The sequence below is a fragment of the Jaculus jaculus genome, chromosome 17 (assembly GCF_020740685.1).
Source record: "Jaculus jaculus isolate mJacJac1 chromosome 17, mJacJac1.mat.Y.cur, whole genome shotgun sequence".
Classification (NCBI taxonomy): domain Eukaryota; kingdom Metazoa; phylum Chordata; class Mammalia; order Rodentia; family Dipodidae; genus Jaculus; species Jaculus jaculus.
In genome coordinates, this window is record NC_059118.1 from 51,683,680 (window position 1) to 51,701,494 (window position 17,815).

At 44.2% G+C, this 17,815-nt stretch overlaps 1 pseudogene; it reads left to right on the forward strand.

The window, feature by feature from the left end:
• LOC123455531 overlaps window positions 1-14,146 on the forward strand; it is a 65,008-nt pseudogene extending 50,862 nt beyond the window's left edge.
• The last annotated feature ends 3,669 nt before the right edge of the window (window positions 14,147-17,815 follow it).

Sequence of the window (17,815 nt, forward strand, 5' to 3'; positions counted from 1 at the left end):
TTTGGGGGAAGATCTCTTCCTTAACCTTATCATGTGTGTTTCCAAAAGCTAATGTGTTTAGCTTTTAGCATTTAAACTTAGGAGTATTTTGCTTTTGGTCTCTTTTTCATTACTGCAAAGCACCAATAATTATCTTCTTATTGTTTTCAGTGCCACATATATATTTAAAATTAGGACTACCTGAATCTCAAAACAAATTTGATTTAAAGCAGGTATGGGGTAGATACCAGTAGATCTATTAATAACAAGCACAGTATAAATGAAACCTCATCATTTAATATAAAACCTTTTCTATCATAAAGGTATTTTTATTAAGTACATACTTGGTATGGACACATCATGTGTTGGCAGGGTCAGTTCCCTCCTCCCTGTCCCCATTCCACAAAGGCCTCAGTGGCACTGCTAGGATTCACCATGGGGTGGTAGGGTATGAGCTGTGAGAGCAGCAGTTACTCATTGTGGTGGGGAGCCATTGCCTCTGGGGTACGCCCTCCCATCCTGTGGCTCTTACAATCTTTCCGCCCCCTCTTCCGCAAAATTCCCTAAGCCATGGTGGGTGTGCATTAAGTCGACTTCAGTGTTGAACTCGCAGCAACCTCTGGATTTCTGCTTTGATACATGTTGAGCACCCTCAGCATCTGTCTCCTTCCCCTGGCACAGGTCATCAGCTCATCTCACAGTTCCTCTGTGACTTCACCTGGGCCTGTCTGATGTGTGAGAATAGTTTCCCTCTTTGGCTCTCTCTACCTTCTGTAAAACAAAAGCATGTTCTCCAACCGAGATTGAGGTCAGCATAGGTTAAATGGGATAAGCATAATAATTTAGAGAGATTTTGGTGGATGTGGCCCCTCTTAGGCCAGAGATTAGTGGGGTGCTTGATACTGGAGAACATTTCTTGGTCTCCATAAGATTCTGGCCTGGTTCCCAGTTCCAGTTATGGGTTCCTTTCCATTGAGCATATCTCTTAGCCAATCGGAAAACCATTGGCTATCCAATTAGGTGGGTTGCCACCAATGCACACGAGTGTATGTCTTGTCAGGCTGGTTGTTTTTGCAAAGCAGTGTCCCCTGCTTGCTCACGACACTGTTGGCCACTTTTTCCCAGCAGCTTATTTAGCACTTTCCAGCACTATACAGGCTAACCATCTGGGAACTGGCTCCCTTCTGGGTTACGGCCAGATATTTCTGTGTTCTGTGCTACCAGCATCAATAGGCACTTACCTTTTACCTCAGGTGGTTAATGAAGTGCTTTTACAGAAGCTTGTCTTATTTTGAGGACTTTGTAGTTCACTCTGATCAAGACCTCAATGTGGGTAGCAACCAATTTTTGGTACTGGGAGTTACAGGCCAGAACCAATGCATAAAGAGATAGTTGACAACTTTTAGTGATTGCAGAGTACTCCAGTCATTCAGATAACTGAGTCTCTTTAACTTTCCACCCGTTTTTGCTTATAAATTACTTTATCTTATTTTTAAAGTCTCCTCTTCATCTTGAGTTCCCTCATAGATTATACTGGTGGAGGAGGAGGAGCAGCCTGTGCACATGAGCACATGTGGCCATGAGCCCACACAGCACTAAGAGATCCTGAAGACCCCTAGGCAAGAGACCTTTCCCTGGGTGAGGTTTGCTCCTCGCCACCTAAGTAACATGCCGGCGACTGTTAACATCATTCACATGGACCAGATCCGTAATGCCTGAGTCACTCACAGAGTCCCCATGATGAAAAGAGTATCCCATCCGCCCATCATTCACATGTCCCATGTGAATGACAGTCTGAGCATATATGCATTGTGATGGAACATACCACAGGAAGAGGTCAAGGAAGAATGATCACACAGCTAGGAAGGTTGAGGGAGGCCCAGGCCTGGGATATTTCTGCTTGGGGGCTGAATGCAGTTGATTACTGCCAATGGCAAGGCATTGCCCACTGTTATAACACCAGATAATATCTTGATAACTGTGGGACAGTGGGTCAAGTTAGACTAGCAAGATGTGTTCTCTGCAGGGTAGCAGCATCCCCCTGTTCTGTGCCCCAGAGATCCTAACGGAGGAAATCTACAATGTGTTTTTGGGCGACATGTGGAGTGTCAGGGTAGTGCTCTTCTAGGTGGTGACAGAGTGCTTTCCTGCTTGTCCACCACCCAGTGTATGTTGTATCTCCTGATCATCACTGTGGATGTCACCATTTAACCACAGGTGTCCAGGGGCATCACTGACGTCATTGCAAATTTGCCATGTGTCAGCCCGGGGGTCCAGCCCACTGCAGGCTACCCCCTCAACACCCATGCCCAGGGGTCAAGGGCATGAAAGAAAGCCTACAATCTTGTGTCACAGATACATTGGCAAGTATCGGATCCCTTCAGTTAAGCAGGCCACACACCAACTAGGATGTAAGCCCCATTATGTGATGCATCGCTTACAAAAGCGTCAGTGCTGAGGTTCTCACTACCTATGTCAGCATGAAGCACCATGGGCCTGGGAACAGCGGGGAGTGTAGTCTACATGTTAAGATGGAGGTTCCTGCCTCACTGAGGAGGACGCTGACCTAGCCTGGCCTTCCCACTGTGGCCAGGCCGCTACTCAGCACCTCAGAAATGAATTGAGAAGAACTGGGGCCGAGCACAGAGCATCCCTCCCCCCTCGCGTGTCCTCCTGGCCCAGAGTCCTCAAAGGTCCCTTGCTGCCTGAGCCCCATTCTGGAGGAGAGTGGGTGCAGCTTCACATCAGAGCTGGCCTCCAGAAGCACGGACTCCCTCATTGTAACCACAGAGGACGATGAAAGTTGCTCCATCCCTGGGGAGACACCACAAGTGTGTGAAAGAACGCCAACAACTTTGTGTCTGAGACAAATTCCCAACTACCCTGAACCCTTTAATTCAGCAGGCTATGTGTCATGTAGGATGCAAGCACCATGGTGGGGTACACAGTTTCCAAGAAAAAGTCAATCGTGAGATTCTCATCAGGAATGACCATGGGCCCGGGGGGACAGCAGTGAGCAGGGACTTCAGCCTGACATAAGCCATGAAGTGTCCCTCTTTACCTTCCTCACTGAGGAGTAGCTTGAGCACACTTAGCCTTTCCACTTTGGCCAGGTTGCCAGTAACTACTGCAGTGAAGAAATTCAGGAAGAAGAGGGACTGAGCACAGAGGAGCCTCCCACCCTGTGGTGCCCACAGCTACCTGAGGATGCTTGCTCCCTGAGACCCATTTTACAGGACAATGAGTGCAGCTCCACAGAGGACAATGAAAAGCAGCCAGTCCCTGGGGATTCACCACCCACAGCCACCCAGGGTGACAGAAGCACCTCTTCACATAGCTTATGCTGGCGCCAAGTGTTGTGAAGAGTCATGAGAAGGACTGGAAAATGTCTAAGGAGCTTGTTCTGCTGTCATCACCCAGCCTAAAGCAGAAGCCCCGTGCTCTATAGTGAAGATGCTCCCGTGGATACAGCGGATGCAAAGGCCTGCAGAGTCCCAAAGAAAGACAGGCAGCTGGTGTGTCCATGATGCACTCTCGCATTTCATCCATGCTTCTTCCCCCGCCCCCTTTGCAACTGACAGAATGTCCCCATCCTCAGGGTCTGTGATTTCTGTATCACCTCAGACAGTCCAATCGCTCAGCCTCCTTTCATGTGGAAGCTGAGAAAATGGACATAGAAGCAGAAAGCAGATTTGCTCCCTCAGAGAGGACGGAGGACAGTGTCAAAAGGGAGCAAAGATGACAGAGGGAGGAATGGGTAGGAGCTGTGGCATTGCAGGCACAACATGTATTTCTGTCACTAAGACTTTCATGTGTGTTTGAGCTTTAAAGCGGAGATGCTCCGGGGATCCAGAGCCACACGGACAGGTTCCGGAGGCCGCCAGGTAGACACGGAGACCAATGAGCCAGACCAGCAGTGTGTTCACGCACCGGGCACAGAAGTTTCCATCAGGTGTGGGTGGATGTTCATGCAGACACACAGGAAAGTGGGGAGGAAATTAAGGCCACACAATTCTGCAGAGAGTGGGTCTCTGGAACCAAATGAAGCCCATATGGCCTGGACAGGAGAAGCTCCTATAACCCCCTGGGGGAAACATCAGGGCCATTTTCTGAAAAGTCTCCCTTCTGTCATGCTGAATCCTAGCCATTCTGTTCTAAAGGGCAGTGAGTGTCTAATTCGAGGAGAGACCCCTTTTTCTAGTCAGACAATGATTAGGCTCCTTATAACTTCTCATATTACCTACTTAAAATGTGTACATAGTGTTGTATGTAAATTTGGAAATTTTATCCCAATAAACCTTTTGTCATTTTGTTTCTGTCTCTCTCTCTCTCTCTCTGTGTGTGTGTGTGTGTGTGTGTGTGTGTGTACCAGATGCACACAGTGGTGCATGTATCTGGAATTTGTTTGCAGCTGCTAGAGACCCTGGACTTTGGGCTATCCTCTCTCTCTCTCTCTTTTTCTCTCTTTCTGCTTATGAAGAAATCAATAAAATATTTTTAAAGTATTCTCACTGTCCTATCTACAAGAATCGGCCATGCTTTTAGAGAAGTGTGTGTGTGTTTAAATTTCTACCTTTCACTTTGAAATAACCTCAGATAGATGTAATAGCTGCCAGAGTACCAAGTGTGGCCTTCTCATACTTGGAATGTGTGCCATCAAGCACAATGATTATCATCAGTATTAATTTAATACTATTAATATACACCATATTTAAATTTCACAAAAATCACTGCTTTTTTCCTTGTTTTTGTTTTTTGATCCAAGATCCATTCCAGGAGCTCATGTCTTCAGTAATCCTGCCCGCTCAGTCTCCATTAATCTAGAACAATGTTGTCAATAAAACTTCCTAAGTGATAAAAAGAGTCCATATTCTCCATATTCATTGCCAAACATGGCTACTGAACACTGAAACGTGGCCAGTGCAACAGAGAAGCTGACATACACGCAGTGCGCACTCACTGTCTTGCTCAGATTTTTCACCCGCCTGTGGCAGTGATGGAGACAGCAGCAGTGGACACGGAGCAGCTGGGATGGGGCAGAGGGGAGGGGAGGAAACGCCTCCCGCAGGACCCCCAGGCCTGGCCTGAAGATGCCGGGACAGCTGCCTACCCTGCTCTGGGCCTCCTCGCCGTTAGGACCGCCCACAACGCCGGCCTCCGCCCAGCCCTTCTGGCACTTTCTGAAGATACACTGACCCTACCAGTCCCCTGTTCTGATCCAACCTGTACCTCGTGTGAATTAATTCCAGCTGTCCTTTCCTGCAGACCTCTTGTTCACGCCAGGTGCCCCACACCATTTTTAACAGCCACAACTGCCCAGTTCCTCAGGCCCCGCCCCCACGGAGGCCCCGCCCCACGGAGGCCCCGCCCCCACGGAGGCCCCGCCCCACGGAGGCCCCGCCCCTCGCGGCAGGCCCCGCCCTCACTGTACCCGGTCACGCCCCTCCCTGCGTGTCACCCATTCGCTTCCTCCTTCACCTGTGTCTCCATGACCACCCTCTTCTGTATTTTTTTAAAAAAGGTTTACTTGAGAGAAAGAGGCAGAGAGATAGATATACGGGTGCGCCAGGGCCTCCAGTTACTGCAAACGAGCTACAGATGCATGCACCGCCTTGTGCAGCTGGCTTACGTGGCTCTTGAAGAGTTAAACTAGCCTCCTTTGGCTTTGCAGGCAAACGCCTTGTCTGCTAATCCGTCTCTCCAGCCACTCTTCTGTATTTTTGATTTAAAGTTTTTATTATTACTTTTTTGAAAGCAGAGACAAAGAAAGGGGGAGAGAGCAGGAATGAAAATGGGAACGGGGCGCTCCGGGGACTTCTGCCACTGCAAATGAACTCCAGACCCATGTGGCCCCTGTGCATTGAGCTGTATGTGGGCACTGGGGAATTGAACCTTGTCTTGTCAGGCTTTGCAAGCAAGCACCTTTAATGGCTGAGTGGATGCGGTACTAAGTAGTACACAGACTTTCCTAATCAGTGACCCTTCATGGTACGCCTAATGTGCTGCATTTCTTATATGCTTAGAGAGAGAAACAGGCTTAGGGAAGTTAGAGAGGTGATGTGCTATTTCAAAACACCTATAAACTTCCTTGAGAGCTTGATGTTGACAGATTTTTTTTTCTTTTGTGCTGGTTCAGACATATTTTCAGTTCTCCAGTGTGCTTCAATGAAATGGTAACACACTGCTCTAGATAACTGGTGAAATAGCCATTAGATTGTAAAAGTCCTAAAATAGGTAACATATAGGGAACAGTGTAAAATGTGAGTGAAAGACTCTTTTTGAAGCGATAACACAGGGTATTATTCCAGGTACTTCAGAAGATTTATGAGAAGATACTTCACAAAAGGAAAGTGTTTTGGAAGGAAAATACCAAGCAATGGAGAGAGCAGCGCCATTTGAACATGTCAGAGATAAAGTTAAAAGGCAATTCAAGGTAAATTCCTTGTGTTTCTAGACCTCTGCTCCCCCACCACCAAGGGATACAGAACAAGGAAGGTGTTTTGTGAAAGTTCACCTAATACTGGGATGAGTAGAGAAAAGTCCTGTAAGCTTGTAGAGCACGCACATCCTAGGGAATGACAAACATTGTGTTTAATTCCCAGTGTCCATGTAAAGCCAGATGCACAAAGTGGCACATGCCTCTGGATTTTATGTACAATGGCAGGAGGCCCTAGTATGCTCATTCCCATTCTCACATCTCTCTCTCTCTCATCACAGAAATGCATGAATGCATACATACATACATAAATACAAACATACCAGGTATGGGGGCTCTGACTGTACTCCCAGTATTTGAAAGGTTGCAGAGGAAGGATGGCCTCAATCTTGAAGCCAAAAGGCGAGCTTGGGGTAAAGTATAAAGCCCGGTATCAAAGAAACCATCATAAAAAAAAAAGAAAATTAGGGCTGGAGAAATGGCTTAGTGGTTAAGTGCTTCTCTGTGATGTCTAAGGACCCTGGTTTGAGGCTCTATTCCCCAGTACCCACAAAAACCAGATGCACATGAATGCACATGCATCTGGAGTTCCTTTGCAGTGGCTGGAGGCCCTGGCATGCCCATTCTCTCTTTCTCTATCTGCCTCTTCCTCTGTCTGTCACTCTCAAATAAACAAAAATAAACAAAGAAATTTTTAAAAAGAAAATCAATTAAACAAGATAAAGTGTGAAGTTCTGCTACTAAATGGGTGTATAGACATTGGCATCGCATTCTGAAACACTGCCTTTGCATAGAACGATGTCATCTTTGCAACTGTCAGTTAGCATTCCTATAGTATTTTTCACTGGGTAATGTCCAGGGATGAATTTTGTCAAATAAAATTGTAGAGCATGTACATCCCAGGGAATGACAAACATTAATTGTGAATTTCCTATTTTTTAAATCCATTTGAAAGGGACAGAGAGAAAGAAATAGAAACAGAGTGAGTATGGACAGGCCAGGGCCAGCTGCCACTGCAAATGAGCTCCAGATCCATGTGCCACTTTGTGCCTATGGCTTTACGTGAGTGCTAGGGAGTCAAACCCAGACTTTCAGGTCTGCAAGCAAGCACCTTTGACCACTTAATCATCTCTACAGTTCCAATGAATGTCCTATTAACAGCCTGTCCTTGAAGTATTTTCCTTCATATATCAATTGATAACCAGAATATACAGTTAAGTTTTTTTAGAATTGTGTGATTGCTTAAACCTACTCTCAGAAAAGTGCTTTTTATCTTATTTTTTTCTTGCCCTGTTTGATCCCCTCTTTAAATTTGAGATGATAACTAAAATAATATTAACAGGAATGTTTACACTTTGCTTTTAAAAACCTGTGAAAGCTATTATTAAGATATTTCTAAAAGTATACCTTTTTTTTTTTTTTTGAGGTAGGGTTTCAATCTAGCTCAGGCTGACCCGGAATTAACTATGTAGTCTCAGGGTGGCCTCGAACTCATGGTGATCTTCCTACCTCTGCCTCCCGAGTGCTGGGATTAAAGGCATGCGCCACCACATCCAGCTTAAGTATAGCATTTTTTTTAAAAATTTTTTTGTTTATTTTTATTTATTTGTTTGAGAGCAACAGACAAAGAGGCAGAGAGAGAGAGAGAGAATGGGCGTGCCAGGGCTTCCAGCCACTGCAGACAAATTCCAGACGCATGCGCCCCCTTATGCATCTGGCTAATGTGGGTCCTGGGGAACTGAGCCTCGAACCGGGGTTCTTAGGCTTCACAGGCAAGCGCTTAACCGCTAAGCCATCTCTCCAGCCCAAGTATAGCATTTTTGAAATTAAAATCCTTTTATTAATAAATAGAGTTAGGGTTGCATGCATCTGAAATTTGTTTGCAGTGGCAGAAAGTCCTGGTTTACCCCACTAACTCTGCATCTTCTTTCTGCATCTCCATCACTTTCAAATAAATAAATAAAATGCTAAAAAATAAAAAGATAAAACCATCCATAACATAGGCTCCCTTCACATATAAGATAACTGAGTAGTTCATGTAACAGGAAAGTAGAACCACTGGAGCCCAGTTATCCTCTGGTTTCCCAGGGGAGACCACAGTGACATTCATTGTTTCAAGCCTCCGATTAGAATTTGGAAACCCAGAACCATTTCCCTTCTAATATGTAAGCTCAGCACTAAGCGGTATCAGTATTAATCTGCAGTATCAGATTTCAGTCTTTTGGGGAACCATTTTGTCAAATGTGGTCTGGTCAATTTTTCAAGAACTTATGTGAGTCTCCTTTCCCGTTGCTGCTGTGGCTGGTTTACCGCAGGTTACTGCCTGTCTGCACCTTCATTGTGAAGTAACACAGTCAGGCGTTCCCTCATTTCCACAGACGAGACCCCACAGGAAACAGAACTTTCCTTAACATGAGTGCATTTGTAACTTCCGTATTTACTGCCTGAAAATGCAAGTGGTGACACTTACCTGTAGGGTTCGGAGCTAAGACAGAAAAAGAAAAGATTTTAATTGATTGTTGTTAAATAATGGTCTTAGAACTTCTTGACTTTTTTAAAAAAAAAATTTATCTATTTATTTGAGAGAGTGAAAGAGGCAGAGTGGGAGAGAGAATGGATATATCAGGGCTCCTAGGTACTACAAATGAACTCCAGATGCATGTGTCATCTTGAGCATCTGGCTTACTTGGGTACTGGGGAATCGAACCTGAGACCTTAGGCTTAGCATGCAAGTGCCTTATCTGCAAAGCCACATCATTAGTCCAGAACTTCATGACTTTTTAAAGAATTTTTTTATTTTTATTTATTTATTTGAAAGTGACAGAGAGAAAGAGGCAGATAGAGAGAATGGGTCATGACTTTTTAAATAGTTGATTACATGTTATCTACAACGTTTGGTCACCGTGTTTGTAACAAAATTTGATTTGTCTCATGGTGTTTAGTTTTGCAAGGAAACTGTGGTGTTATTCTAAGGTTGGGGTCAGTTGGACCAAATCTGTCTTGCTGTCTGGTTTCAAATGGACAGAGCTAGAATTGGTTTTTACATTTTAAAATCATTCAGAAAAATACAATAGTATTTATGATGTGAAAATTACATGAAATCCAAATTTCTAAATAATTACTTTGTTTATTTATTTGAAGGAAAGAGAGAGAATGAGAAAGAATGGCATGCCAGGGCCTCTAGTCACTAAAAATGGACCTCAGACGCATGTGCTACCTTCTGCATCTGGCTTACTTGGGTACTGGGGAATCAAACCTGGGTCTTGGGCTTCACAAGCAAGTGACTTAACCACTAAGCTATCTATCTCTCCAGACCCCCAAATTTTAGTATAAGTACTATTGGAACATTCTTAAGCTCATTTATATATAGACATATACTGCAAGTATATATGTAAAATCGTCTATGATTTCTTTTTTTTTTTTTTTTTTTTTTTTGGTTTTTTGAGGTAGGGTCTCACTGTAGCCCAGGCTGACCTGGAATTCACTATGGAGTCTCAGGGTGGCCTCGAACTCACAATCCTCCCACCTCTGCCTCCTGAGTGCTGGGATTAAAGGCGTGCACCACCACGCCCGGCTCGTCTATGATTTCAATGGCAGAGTAAATTGTAACAGAAACCAAAATAGATTTAAAAGATCCTTGCTAAAGCGTCCCACTGTTGCTGTGAAAACAAGTGAGGAGCACGTGTTTAAGGGCTGGTCATCACCGCCTACTGCTGCTGTAACTGTGTTTTCATCACACTGTGAAGCTCTTCTCCCTCCCCAGATCAGCAATCACTGAGGAGACCCTCCAAAGGGAGTAGACAAGATTTACATGTGTGTAGAGAAGATTATTAAACTAGCTAAATATACATTTTTTCTTTTCTTTTTTTTTTTTGAGGTAGGGTCTCACACTAGTCCAGGCTGACCTGGAATTCACTTGAACTCACAGTGATCCTCCTACCTCTGCCTCCTGAGTGCTGGGATTAAAAGCGTGTACCACTACGTCCAGCTCTTTTTTTAAAAAAATTCTGAATTATTGAGTTTATTATTAGGGAGAAATCATAATTAGTGAGTTTTATTTAGGGGAAATTGGTTTCTAGAACAAGGCTGGCACAGGTGGAAGGTGGATCATCGAAACCCCTTCCCATAATTGACGTGAGAGCGTTAAGAAAGAGAAATCTCACATATAACCAAAGGGAGGGGGAATCCCCAAACATGATATAAATAGACAAGAAGTAAAAGAACTAAGCCAAAGTAAGCATCCCCCCCACCCCCGCCACCCTTTCCAGCCAGGCTGCGAAGGAAGGAAAGACTTATATGAATGTTCAGGCCAGGTCAAGGGAGAAAAGGACAAGAAGAGAGAGGGCCAGGGAGAGAACTGGGGAAGAGCCTGGTCAGTCCTTTGAGAGCACAGCCCCAGGAGAGTCCTGCTGTCCTGCTGGGATTTGGTCCTGTGGCAAGATCATGGTTTTCCAGGACCTTGTATCTTTCCTGCCTGTCTGTCTGTCTCACAGGGCTGGCCAATGCTTCAAGGACTGCCAATGTGAAATGTACTATAAAAGGGAAAATCGAAAGGACTTCAAGGGAAAGTGTGCCTTTTTCTCAGTAGAGCCACCTCACATTCTTTGTGTACCATGACATTTACTTATTTGAAAAGACTTTCTCTTTTTCCACCATCTTATTCCTAATAGTAGGGAGAGTACAAGATAAGAACAGGGGCCATGGAGGATTCAGAACCTAAAAATGTCTTTGAAGTTCCCTGTTTTATCTTTTAATGAATCTGCAGCACCAGGTGGGGCAATCCTTTAAAGGCAGCATTTCCTACTGAGTGAGTGTCCCAGGTCAGCCTGGGTCAGAATCTGGGTTGGCATTGACAGGAAGAGAGAGGGCAACTCTAAAAGTCTGTGATAATAAATTACATTAAGAGGAAGAGAGAGGGCACTCTAGTAGTGAGTGAAAATAAATTAAATTCAGAGGAAGAGAGAGGGCAACTCTAGTAGTGAGTGATAAAAAATTACATTGAGAGGAAAGGAGAGGGCAACTCTACTAGTGAACGATATAAATGACATTAAGAGGAAGGTGGAGGACATCTCTAGTAGCCAGTGATAATAAATTACATTAAGAGGAAGAGAGAGTGCAAATCTGGTAATGAGTGACAATAAATTACATAGAGAAGAGGAGAGAGGGCCACTCTAGCAGTCAGTGATAGTAACATTGAGAGGAAGAGAGAGGGCAAGTCTAGTAGGGTGTGAAAATATATTTCATTGCAAGGAAGAGAGAGGACAATTCTACTAGTGAGTGATAAAAAATTACATTAAGAGGAAGGGAGAGGGCAACTCTAATAGTGAGTGATAAATGACATTGAGAGAAAGAGAGAGGGCAACTGTAGAAGTAAGTAATAATACATTTCATGGAGAATAAGAGTGAGGGCAACTGTAGTAGTGAGTGAAAATAAATTACATTGAGAGGCAGAGAGAGCGCAACTCTAGTAGTCAGTGATAATATATTACATAAAGAGGAAGAGAGAGGACAATGCTGGTAGTGAGTGAAAATAAATTACATTCAGAGGAAGAGAGGGAGCAACTCTAGTAGTCAGTGGTCATAAATTATATTAAGAGGAAAAGGTAGGGCCAATCTAGTAGTGAGTGATAATAAATTATATTAACAGGAAGAGAGAGAGCTATTCAAGGAGTCAGTGATGATAAATTACATTGAGAGGAAGGGAGAGGCAAGTCTAGTATTGAGTGATAATAAATTACATTAAAAGGAAGTCAGAGGGCCACTCAAGTAGTGAGTGATAATAAATTCCATTGAGATGAAGTGAGAGGGCACTCTAGTAGTGAGTGATAATAAATTACATGGAGAGGAAGAGAGAGGGCACTCTAGTAGTGAGTGATAATAAATTACATGGAGAGGAAGAGAGAGGACAACTCTAGTAGTGAGTGAAAATAAGTTACATTAAGAGGAAGAAAAAGGACAGCTCTAGTAGGTCGTGAAAATATATTGCATTGCGAGGAAGAGAGGGTGACTCTACTAGTGAGTGAAAATAAATTACATTAAGAGGAAGAGAGAGGGCAACTCTAGTAGTGAGTGAAAATAAATTACATCAAGAGGAAAGGAGAGGGCAACTCTAGAAGTGAGTTATAATAAATTACATTAAGAGGTGGAGAGAGAGCAACTCTAGTAGTGAGTGATAATAAATTTTATTAAGAGGAAGGGAGAGAGCAACTCCAGTAGTGAGTGATAATAAATTTCATTAAGAGGAAGGGAGAGGGCAACTCTAATAATAAGATAATAAGATTGCGGCTAGGGAGATAAGTCTGAAGTATGGCGGTCTGTCTGATCTCCATTGCTCGGTTAATTATCTTAAATACCAGGCATGGGGGTGTTTGCCTGTAATCTCAGTGGTAGGTGGTCAAGACAGTTGGCTGCCTGGAGTTCACTCACTGTCACTTAATTCTAATTTGTGAGCTCTAGACCAAGTCTAAAAAAAGGGGGGGATGGTACACTAAAGTATAATATCCAAAACCTCTGACTTCACATGCACATGTATTCATGTATACACATACAAACATGTGCACACACACATATAAATACATATACACACATGTATACACATCACACACACATACACACAAAAACATCTAATTGTTATATAGTGTTCTAGAGGTAGACGGCACTTCAGGTATCAGGGTGCCTATACGTTCTTAGTCTATAACTTTCATTTGTAGGTAGGTCACACTGGTCTCAGTGTCCTGTCATGGTAATGTCTAGCAACAAAGAAGGCTGGAATGTAGTCTCTGTCTAGATGTCCATCAGCACAGATAAACTTGAAAGAGGGCTGGTGAGATGACTTAGTGGTTTAAAAACAGCTGGCTGTGGTAACACAGACCTTTAATCCCATAATCTGGAGGGCAGAGGTAGGAGGGTTACTGTGAGTTTGAGGCCATCCCCAAGACTAAGTAGTGCATTCCAAGTCAGCCTGGGCTAGAGCACGACCATATCTCAAAAAACAAGCAAACAAAAAAAGTGGTATCACTTCCATGTTTTCATTTTATACTGTTCCTGAACTTTTCCTCCTCAATGTAGTCTAAGAATAAGGGTCTGGAGAGATGGCATAGTGGTTAAAGGCACTTGCTTGCAAAGCCTGACAGTTGAAGTTCAGTTCCCCAGTGCCCACATCAAGCTAGACTCACAAAGGGTCCCGTGCATCTGTAGTTTGTTTGCAGTAGCAAAAGGCCTTGGTGCACTTCCACAAACTCTGTCTGTATCTTCCTCTTTCAGTATCTCTGTCTCTCTAAAAACAAATAAATGTATTTTAAAAATTAGAAGGTAAAACAATACATTATCCTGGTAAAAGAGGTTCCCTGCAAGTACTGTGCTAACTGAATAGGTCATATAAAGTAAAATTAGAAACACTGGTACCAAGCTATCCATTAGAATCCCAGGGAAGACCACAGTAGCATTCGTTACTTCAAGCCTCAGATTAGAATTTGAAGATAGAGAATCAATTCCCTTCTAAGATGCAATATCAGTGATAAGCTATGTTCTGCCCATATGATTATGCAATATCAGATTTCAGTCTTCTTTGGAGTCATTTTCTCTGATATGTTCTGATAAGTTTTTTGTGAACTTATGGAAATTATCTTTTCAGATGACTGGGATGTTGCTGTGTCTAGTTTACTACAGATTACTCCCAGAGAGAACCAGGAGATGCCATCTCACATGACAGAAGAACACAGCTCTTGGTAGAAATGGAATTCGTGACTGCTCAAAACCGATCTGCAGTGCCCCTGCTACCCACTGTCTAGCACGCCACCTACACAGTCGGCCCAAATGGGCTGCCTCTGGGATCTGTACTCCAAATCTGCAAACCAGTGGGGAGCTTCCCTTTGCCTATGAAGGCTGCTGATTCTTCCTGTCATGACTCCACCCTGTTCCACTCAGCTCCTCTCTGTTTGTCTGGCTCGGCTAGGCTCTGCAGGCCTCTGTTCTCTCAGGCCACAGGGATACATGTGAGTGTGGTTTCCTGCTGACCTAGCCTAGTTGGGGGGACATAATGCAGTTTGTTGGTCTGGTAGAACTCTTCGGGGGGGCCTCTGCTTCATAGTTTGGGGAAACCTCTCAGTTAAATTTCATGTATAATTTTCCTCTGGTCTCTGAAATGACCACGTGTGTATTTCTCTTATATTCCAGATTTACCTTGTAGGTGTTTTTCCTAACTGTGTGACGCTACCTGTGTAATTTCTTTGACCTCGGAGTAACCATAAGTGTAACTCTCTTCATTATTTATTTTTCCTCTGGATTTCTTTATCTCTGCTTTGAGATTTTCCCTCTTATTCTTCCTTGGGCCTCACCATTTGCCTTCTTATCTTCCCTCCACGGGAAATCACATGGCATATGGCATTTGGGTTCCTTCTCACTCTCCCTACATACCCCCTAGATCTGTCCTCCATGTGCTTCCGGTCTGCCTCAGTCTTTCCTTGAAACCCTCATTCAACTCCCGTCCATGTGCTTGTGATTCTGCTCTAGTTTTTCCTCAGAAACCTCAATTTCCTTTAAATGAACCTTCTAAAGTATGCAGTATTGCTACAGTAGAACGTTTCCTAAACTCTACAATTTGAGATTTCCCCCTAAGTAAACTTAATTCATAATTTATCCTTCTTGAGTCTATTTTATTCTTTATTAAACATAGGACATGGGCTGGAGAGATGGCTTAGCGGTTAAGCGCTTGCCTGTGAAGCCTAAGGACCCCGGTTCGAGGCTCGGTTCCCCAGGTCCCACGTTAGCCAGATTAGCACAAGGGGGCGCACGCGTCTGGAGTTCGTTTGCAGAGGCTGGAAGCCCTGGCGCGCCCATTCTCTCTCTCTCTCCCTCTATCTGTCTTTCTCTCTGTGTCTGTCACTCTCAAATAAATAAATAAAAAATTAAAAAAAAAAACATAGGACAGATCTCAAAATTTGAGGTGCAGAATTTCCGGGGACTGCTCCTGGACCCCCAAACCCGCATCAGTGTGGACAGTGGTCCATAAACATGTACACAGTTTTTGCCTCATTCACTCTTCTACCACCACCCAGCTCCAGGCCTTCAGCATTTTTCACTCGGAGGCTGTTCCACATCTAGCTTCTTCCACTGCCCTCCAGGCTACACTCTTCTCTACATAGCACCAAAGAGATCACTCACAGGACGCCATGTCAGGCCTTGTTATTCTCCTTAAAGTCTTCCAGTAGATCTCCACCTCACTCTATTGCATAAAAGGTCTTAAGACAGTCTCTGAGGCCCTTCTGGGTTGAACAGATTAGAGACACCTCACCTGCTTGTCCTTTTCGCCTGCTCTAGTCACATAAGAGCAAGAGAAGAATACCTGTTGTCTTTTATAGGTTGGGCATGATAAACTTGACGCAAAAATAGGTCTGAAAAGTAAAAGGAATGCCATGTGGAAATGTTTGGGGTATGGAGTAGAGGAGGACATTACCATTGTTGTTGTTGTGAGGGACACAAATTTTCTCAGTGCCATGTCTTGTGCATGATATTTCCAGAGGACACACATCCATCCTGTCATAATCCCAGTGGGTGGGTCCCAGCTATAGAACAATGAGGGGAAGGACCTGGAATATTCACTCAGTTACAAAAGAGAGCTCTGAGTTGCACATGAGTATTGATTTGACAGATGAAAACTTTCTCTGAAAAGTTGATGGGACACACTTTGGGCTATAGAAAAAATTTTAAATTATCCCATTTAAAGCTTTTTAGGGATACCAAAGAAAATGAAAGTTGGGATCTACAGAGGACCAAGGCAGGCTGGAGAGCAAGCTTCAGAGGCTGCAGGCTCAGGGGATGCAAGCATTTCCTCCTGGGAAGTCTCATTCCGTTGACCACAGTGCAGATGTTACTGGTAAGTGTATTTCACATTTATGCACATGAAGCTTTCCATCTGGCTACATTGAGATGCTAACATTGAATCCCACTGTGTTCCTTTTACTGGTCTATACTGGTAAGGGTGTTGCTGGGGTTGCATTTACAAATACAGGCACATTTCTGTGTGTCTCCCTCGGCTGTCAGGGGACCTCTACTCCTTGAAATGTGTGAATTCAGACCCTCAGCGTATTCTGTCAGTTTGCTGTGCAGCCTTAACCCAGAGCTTAGCTCTCTCTGATCTAAGACACCCGCTCCAGGCCCCACTGTCACACCTGCCTTTTTGCCAAATAAATGAAGGAATGAGGCAAACATATTTCCAAAAGGCAAAATCTAAAGGATACACAAATCACCACTTCTCAAATCCCAATGGCCAGAACTATGCCCGGGAAGATTAGAAGGAACACTCAGGCAGAAGTGTCCAACTAAACTGTGAGGTTCTAAAGCCATGTGACTGGAGAGATGACTACTTAAAGGAGATTTCTGGCAAAGCCTGCTGGCTTGGGTTCTATTCTCAGTCCCATGTTTACATATAACATTTACAATCCACCCTATTTGATACACATGTTGAGTTTTCAGACATGTTGTAACTTGGTGTTCACAGATCCCAACCCCCTTCCTAAACAGCGGCAGGAACCCAGTGTGAATACTGGGATGGCGGAGCCTTGGGACATGCACTTTCCTTAGGGAGCTTGACGCAGCTTCAGCAGTCCTTCAGGGGTCCCAAGTTTGCTCACAGTTCTATCGATGTGGAAGGACCTTTTGCGAATGTCAACAAAGGTAACACGCAGCACTTAACCAATTACTTGCTTGGTGGTAATGACTATGTTCTATGATCTTGTGGTGGAGAACTGTTTTCAATAGAGAGCGACATTTGTGTTCTTGGTACCTTCCATTGGCAAACCAACCTGCACCAAGGCTGTGACTGATGGGGGTCTGGCAGTGGGGGAGCTGTGGTCACAGGATTCATATCAGTGTGAGAGAGTGCTTTCTGTGCATCCTAGCCAACCTGGTTCTACCCTCTGTGATTCTACTCCGAGTTCTCAGGTGCTGTTTTTTTGAGTAGGATGATGAAGATGAAGGTGAACTGAGGATCAGCTGGTTTTACTCCTTCCCTCTGCTGCTTTGACAGAGCATATTGTCCAGTAAAATACACAAAAGCTAGTTAAAGATGGCAGGAAATACCAGGAACAAGCAAGACCCATCAGTACAAGAAGAGAAAGCCGAGTGCCTAGCACCAGACTCCCCATCTCTCTTACATGTGCCAGGGCCCAGGAGAGATTACAGGGGAAGTGGCAGGTTAAACAGGAGTGATGCTCCCCCTGCTAGCCTGACAGCCTCCTCCAGGGAGATGGCAGTAGACACTGAGGAGACTCAGAAGCACCAAAGCAGACACTCAGAGGCTTCCAATAACTCAACTCTAAAGGAGACTCACCAATCATAACCCTCCAAGGTTCAGGAGATTTTGTGGGAGAGGGGATTGAAGAGTGTAAGAGCCATAGGCTG